Here is a 7,776-nt window from a genome sequence, read left to right as displayed (position 1 = left end):
ATGGACCGCCGGTCTACAGCATGCAAGGTCTTTAGCTTGGTCATCAGTGTTAAGAAAACAGTCATCCTTACCCAAGAAGGTGCAAACCAGAGCCCTATATGGCTCAACGACAAGGAACTTGAGACAGTGGACAAGTTCTGTTACCTGGGGTCTACCATCAGCTCTAGTACATCACTTGATTATGAGATCAACATCAGGATAGGGAAAGCAGTAACAACTTTTGGAAGGCTGACAAAATGAGCATGGGAAAACAAAAGATTAACCATCAAAACAAAGATCAAGATTTACGAAGCATGTGTCCTCAGCACACTCCTTTAGGGATCTGAAACATGGACCTTGTACAGCAGACAAGAAAAGCGCCTCGACATTTTCCATCTCAGATGCTGCCGCAAGATCTTAGGCATTTCGTGGCGTGACAAGGTTACAAATGTTGAAGTGTTGGCACGGGCAAACCTCCAGAGCATGACAACTATCCTGTGTTTAAAAAGATTGTGGTGGCTGGGCCATGTCAAGAGAATGGATGACAACCGGATTCCGAAAGCAGCTTCTCTATGAAGAACTTGCCCCGAGAAAGAGACCAAGAGGAAGACCAAAATTGAGGTACAAAGACACTTGCAAAAACAGCTTATCTAAGCTTGGAGTAGATGTTAGCATTTGTGAAGAAATAGTTGAGGACAGGAAAACATGGAGGAAAATGATAAAGGAAAGAACTATAATTCTAGAGAGCAGCCTTAGAAACGAACCAGGCTGAGAAGCGCCAACGACGAAAGGAAAACAGCGAAAATACAGAGCTTCGATCTACATCACTGACATGCAAGCACTGCGACAGAATCTGCACTTCAAATATAGGAAGAATTAGCCCTGAAAGAAGTTGCATGAAGATAACCTTGTGACCTTCTTAAGCTAAATTGACCGTGTGCATAGACGAAAAGAGCCATATTATTATTATTATTATTATTATTATTATTATTATTATTATTATTATTATTATTATTATTATTATTATTATTATTATTATTATTATTATCATCATCATCATCATCATCATCATCATTATTATTATTCATTTCATTACCATGATTATTATTATTATTATTATTATTATTATCATTATTATTATTATTATTTTCATCATCCTCATCGATGTTTTCAGTATTATCATCATTACTGCTGTATTATTATTGTTGATGCTAGCATCAGACTAGTCACACCCACCCTCCACTTCTTTTCCCTAATCAAACATTATGACGGGCAGGTTAAGAAGAACGAATTCTTTAATAAAATCACACCGGGCCATTCAATTCATCGCTTGATGTGTGGTGTCCTTTTGAGAGAGAGAGCTGGGCTTGATGGATATTTTGTCTCATTGTGTGTTTGTTTATTTGTTTGTTTTGTATGCTTCCTTGGAAGCTGAGCTTGTTTCAGAGTGCTCTCGGGTCAGCTGGGGTAATAGTATAGATTGTAAAGCGCATAGAGTTTGCTGCTGAGCGGGGATTTGCGCTATACAAATGCTATCTGTTATCTATTATTGTTTTTAGGTGGCGAGATATGAGAATGGGAAGTGAAAAGGATGTATATGCCTATACTGGAAGAGACAACGTGCACTGTAAGGTGGAAAGAAGAGCATTAATGATAAATAAAACAACTATTTTCCAAAGTAAAGATAAAACAAGAAGCACAAGAGAGAGAATGGAAGGGGAATATAGGTAGGGGGTTCAGAGGGAGGGGGTAGGGAGGGAAGGGGGTAAGCGTGAGAGAAAGAGGGAGAAAGAGAGAGAGAGAGAGAGAGAGAGAGAGAGAGAGAGAGAGAGTCAATGTGCTAATGCTATAGTCACACAGACTGAGCCACAAGCCTGTCATTACGAGATGTAAAAGACAGACATCAAATCATCTTGGAACAACGCCGTCAGTAACAATTACGTGTGTTGTACAACTACATTAAGATATGGAGTGCGTCTGTGTATACATGCTTATTGTTCTTGCCTCGCGGAAGAAAGGTTTCCCTCCCCCCCCTTAACACTGCCACCAAAACGCGATCAATATTCCTACGCGATTCCATACGCATAATTTCGACCAATCGGAGCTTCGGGATTTTGATAGCGAGGGTGCTTCGGCTCAGGAACCAAATCACCGCCCGCACACAAAGTTTGCAGTTAGCAAGGCTGTGCCGACTTGAATCCATTCCCTATAAATAGGGAGGGGTGAATGCAGCAGGAAAAGTCTCAAAATTTGGTAGAGCGGAAAGGAACCATCATTGAAAAAGAAACTACAACTTTGAAATTTTTGCCATACTCGCAAAGTAGAAGTTCATATCAGTGAAAATTGAAAATTTCAAGACTTTTGGGAAAACTGTAAAAGAATTCTGATTGCGAAATAAGAAAGACATCTTTGAGAAATTCGCTTCTACCAAACAGAAAACATAAATTTGGCTTTAATTCATCGTCAAGAATGCAAACGCAACAACTTGAGAGCTAACGTTGTTAAATTAATATAAACGAATCTCGACATTCATTTCTTGGATCGAGGGAGACAATCTATCTCAATTCCAGTTTTTTTGTTGCTTTCTTGAGAGGAGCTGTGCTCATCGGAAGTTCAACTTGCCCCCACTTACCTTCAGGTAGGTGAAGCAGTTGCCATTTGCTTTAAACGTTGACATTTTACGCCTTGTTCCAGTGATCGAATGCTCATTTTGCTCGCTGTATAATGACACGAATTGCGTGTCAGAGGTATATTATTATCATTGAGGGAAGGTATTGAGTGATGAGTTAATCAGGCTGTCTGAAATCGTTACCGCTTGTGTTGTGTTTGATAGATTGTCACTCCTTAGTCCTTGCTTTGCCGGGAATTGGTACTCGTGAAGAATGAATTTTTTTATGGAAGTATTGTTCCGATTGTGGATAACGTTGCTGTGCTTGTTATTGTTATCGTTAATGATGTTGTCGTCGTTAATGATGTTGTTGTTCTTGATGTTTTTTACTGTTGTTTTTGTTGTTGCTGCCCTTGTTGTATGACACTGCTATTGCTATATTGTCCTTTTTGCTGGTGAAGTTGTTTCGGAATTGTTATCGTTTCTATCACTGTTATAGGATCATTATTATCATCCTTATTGTCATGCGTCACGCTGTCGCTGGGGTTTTTTTTCACATGTGTTTTGTGCTCATTGTTACTGCCATCATTTTTTTTTCTTTTTGTTGTTGTTGCTGTTGGGGTTTTGTTTTGTTTTTTGTTGGCATTAATTTTGTTCTTTAGGGGTGCTAATTGTGCGGGTCAGTGAATACATAAATATATAGATGACAACGTGCAGAAAGAGCGATGAATAAATAAAAACCCAAACGAAACTAAATCATTACAACGATGGATAGAAAAGGTCAGAAAACTGATATGACCTGCATCAGCTTCCCAATAATGGGCATCAGCTCCTATTTTGGTTTAGTTATTTCTGTGTGTGTGTGGGGGGGGGTTGTAAGGTCATTTTATATGCGCGCGGGACACGTTAAATATTTTTAGTTTGGTAGGAATTTATTTTGAATTTTACCCTGGTGGCAGCCACAGCCTACTCTTGTCAATTTAGACCAACAACGAATCTTTAACGAACGCAAGTTGCACACGCGACCTCCTAGATTTCTCGCCCTTATCCGAGAAGGCTAGGTGTTAGATCTTACTTACCCTAAGATCAGGTGTGTGAAAGACAGTAGTAAGAAGGAGCCAATGAGTAGATTCCGGCCGTAGATAGGATGCACAAAGAGTCAGGAACCCAGAGGAGGGGGCAAAAAGGGGGCGAGGCAGAAAGTGGAGATGAAAGCAGATGATAAAACATGGTTAGAGAGTTGGAAAGGAGGTGAAAGGAAAAAATTTAAAAGACCAAAATTTTCTGTAGCTGCCAGATTTCGAACCCAGGACCTATTGAATGAAAGGCAAACACCGTAACCTCTAGACCACGAGAGCCCCCTGGTTTAGTTGTCCGAAAATAGGAGAACAAACACGTCGACACAATATCGTTCATTTAGCTATAGAAAATTTTTTTAAAGAGTACTGATATAAAGAAAGGGCAGATAGAGGGAAAATGGGATCTACACAAGCGATACTCTCCAACCTGGGTTTTTTTTCTTTATTCTTAACTTACTGAAGACTGAAGACGCGCATTTTGGATATTCGAAAACGCCCGAAGACGTGCTGTTAAGGTACATAACTTTGTTAAAAATTTAAACAGACATTTCAATTTTGTTTTCTTTGTGTGAAACCGTAAAGCCATACTATGGCAATCGTGCTTGAAATATACATTTTACAAACTCGTACTTCTGCTTTACGTATGATGGTTGAAATTAATGTGCCACTACATTGTCTTCACTCAGCTGCTGATCGGACGTATAGTTTTGTGTCCGCGATGAAAATTATGAAATGGAATGTTGAATTATTATTATTATTATTATTATTATTATTATTATTATTATTATTATTATTATTATTATTATTATTATTATTATTATTATGTATAACGCCTCTATTAGGTTAATAATTGAGAGGCGGAACCTCCGAGTTAAACATTATTATTATTATTATTATTATTATGTATAACGCCTCTATTAGGTTAATAATTGAGAGGCGGAACCTCCGAGTTAAACGTCCATCTCCGAAAGGACAGAGCCAAATGGAAAATTCGTTTAAAGTGTCTTTCCTAAGAACACAATGTCGAACCGACTGATTACGGATCCAGTAGCCTAACCACAAGACTATCGACGCCTTTTGTGTCCACTACGTGCTTAAAGTGGAAACAAAAGTGCCCTAAACATTGCAAAATAAAGAGTCCAGGTTGGAGAATGACATACAAACCGAGAGAATGCGACTACGGTTTTGTTGATTGTTGTCTTATAAATCGTCTGCATCGGTGTCTGTGGTGTAATGGTTGTTAGCTTTGCTGTAGCACGCAGAAGCTTTGAGTTCGATTCCCTTGTGGGGAGGATTTTTATTGAGTATCTCAATCCTTTTCCTGGTACGTTGTATCCCTTTCAGCACGGGTTGGCCCTAGCAGGCAAGACCAAAGTCTGCCTGGTGGATGATCAAAATTGTGTTGAAACCTTAAAGCCATGCTACGAGAGACGACAGAGAAAGAGTGAAAGAAAGAGGTGGGGTGATAGAGCGGTGGGAAAAGAGAATGAGAGAGAGAGAGAGAGAGAGAGAGAGAGAGAGAGAGAGAGAGAGAGAGATAAAACGAGAAGGATAGAGATAAAGAGGAGCGGGAACAGAGAGGTGATCGGGTGATAGATAATTATGATTATCAAGAGAAAACGAGAGAAAAGGACTATAGCAAGAGACAGAGAAAAGAAAAAAGGAAGGGGGTGGTGATAAGACATGTTCATTTTTTTTAATTGCCTGCACACCAGTAAAAGATGCTGCATTAGGATGCTTTGAAACACGTCAACGTTCATGATTTCTCAACACACCGAACGAAGAAAGATTATCGTCCTATCGGAGATGAACGTGAGATTAGTTAAGACATTCCACCTTTTACATGGCCTTACATTGCTTATGGAGACAATGAACTCATACCATACCACAGCAAAGTATTTGTAAGCCTCATAAAGTTATCTAAAAGATGTCAAGCTTTTGAACTGCTTGACAGCATGCCTTGTCAATTTGGGTCAACGGAAAAATAAAAGAAGAAGTAAAGTGTAGCCTACCTTAAAAGCATGACAATCTCATTTCAAAGTATAAAATTCGTCTTTCTGATATTATTGACCTTTTACACCACCCAAGACAGTCCATGGAGGATAAAATTCATACGAAAGATTTTGTGGTGATAGCCTCAAACAAAGGCTACCGTGTGCAATTTTCTCTGTTTTCTGATCAGGTCATGGAATCGTTGAACAAAAACATGTACGGTAAGAGTAGATAGGTTTTAAGAGGCGGCATGTTTATTGTATTTATTGTTTTAAAGCGCTCAATAACATTTGAACTGGTTTTCATATTTCATGTGGCCAACACCCCATTGGATGTAAATACAATCGAACCTGTGCAACATGACCTCTCATTGCCGTGGAAAAAAGTGGTCATCTTAGGTCATTCTATTGGACAGTGTCATTATAATATAGATGAAAAATGCAAGGGAGGAGGGGAGATGGGGACTTGGTCATTAGAGTTAGAGAAGGTCAGACTGTATTTAGAAAACTTGGACGAGAGAAGAAAACAGAAAGATGTAGAGATAGCGCAGATGCCGTTTCGAAGAAAAGTTTGCTCTTGTGCTGAGAGAGTGGGAGATACGGAGGAGGGAGGGATAAACACGCACAAACATACTCATACAGAGAGAGAGAGAGAGAGAGAGAGAAAACGAGAGTGATAGAGAGGGGCGGGAATAGAGAGGTATTCGGTTGATAGATAATTATGATTATATAGAGAAAACGAGAGAAGAGGATGGGTAGAAACAGAGAAAGAGAAAAAGCAAGGAAGGAGGGGGTGGTAAGTGAGAAGGTGAAATCGGGAGAAAATATTAAAGGGAGAGATATAGATCTAGATGTATATTTATGTCACGAGGGGGGTGGAATGAGGTCTGGTAAGTTTTGAGACGGAGCTATTGGTATTATCTTAGAGCCTATTCATTTGCCTACCTTTTAGTGAAATAAAAGAACCCATCTATCTCAAATAGAAGCAGATATATTTGTGACTGAAGGAGGGGGGGGGGTCACCTAGAGTCTGAGGTAAAATAAGCGATAAAACGGCCACCAAAATTTGGTGAGTTCTAAAGCTTGAGTGTCCTTGGTAACTGCAAATTTGCGATTTTTTGTGCTTTTGACAAAAGTTTTTCTGTCAAAAAAGCATACAGAATTGTGTTTTTAAATGGACATAAAAGGTGTTGAGCCACCAAAGGAAAATCGATAAAAATTGCCCAACGGCCGTAAAAAAAAGTGTCGGTTTTTTTTAATTTCATTATTTTGACGAGGCCCTGATCTCACAACGATGTCACAGAGATTATGTTCTAGGAGAGAATATCAGTGAAGAACATGTTTAATTCACTGTGGACACCCACTCTAGTCAGTCGACATTGCTTGTAAATACGCTGTTTGGGGGAAACTTTACAAAACAAGCTTGACTTCGCTATTCAGAAAGATTTTTGTCAATTGTTGTTTTTTTCTGAATACTAAAAAAGCAAGCAAAAACATTTTTACCATGAACAATTAAAATTCGTGTTTCTGATTTGTATATGATGGTTACGAAATGGGCTGCAACATTGCCTTTGATCTATTGATTTGGCATAAGTGTCCACTAAGTCCATAGAGAGTTAAAACCATGTTTTTCTTTCCCATATCGTCTTTCTCCTCCTCTTAATTTCTTTCGTTTTTCTTTCCCTTCTCTCTACCAACGGACTCAAAATAAATGTCTTGTCTTCTTTTTCTTTAAATGTAGCTACTTTACGCCCCCCATTGACACACGTTAAAACATTTAGCAGGCGGGCTTCGACACAGCCGGTCAGGGGCAACATGGGTTGAGAAGAATACAAAGCCCGAGCAGAAAGACCAAAATATATTTTTAAAACTTGATAAAAATCCTCCCCTCACGAGAATCGAACTCAGTTCTTCTTCGTGAGACAACGACATCAGCCTGTGAAGACTTGCCCTCAACGAGACTTGTCGACGTTCAGTAAGGTGTTGCACCGAACTACGTTCTCATGGAATTTTAAAAAACAACAGATTATTTTGCTTGTGCGATTGTGTGTGTATGTGTGTGTGTGTGTGTGTGTGTGTGTGTGTGTGTGTGTGTGTGTGTGTGTGTGTGTGTGTGTGC

At 39.2% G+C, this 7,776-nt stretch overlaps 1 protein-coding gene across 1 annotated transcript in view; it reads left to right on the top strand.

The window, feature by feature from the left end:
- Positions 1-2,360: 2,360 nt before the first annotated feature.
- The window catches only part of LOC100533237 (abdominal ganglion neuropeptide L11), a gene marked incomplete in the record, with an annotated part of 70,865 nt that continues 65,449 nt past the window's right edge, over positions 2,361-7,776 (top strand). Inside the window, 1 exon segment of the mRNA NM_001204550.1 lies at positions 2,361-2,617.

Source organism: Aplysia californica, unplaced genomic scaffold (genome assembly GCF_000002075.1).
Source record: "Aplysia californica isolate F4 #8 unplaced genomic scaffold, AplCal3.0 scaffold00398, whole genome shotgun sequence".
NCBI lineage: Eukaryota > Metazoa > Mollusca > Gastropoda > Aplysiida > Aplysiidae > Aplysia > Aplysia californica.
Note: the sequence above shows the minus strand (reverse complement) of the source record. Positions and strands in the feature narration are given on the sequence as shown.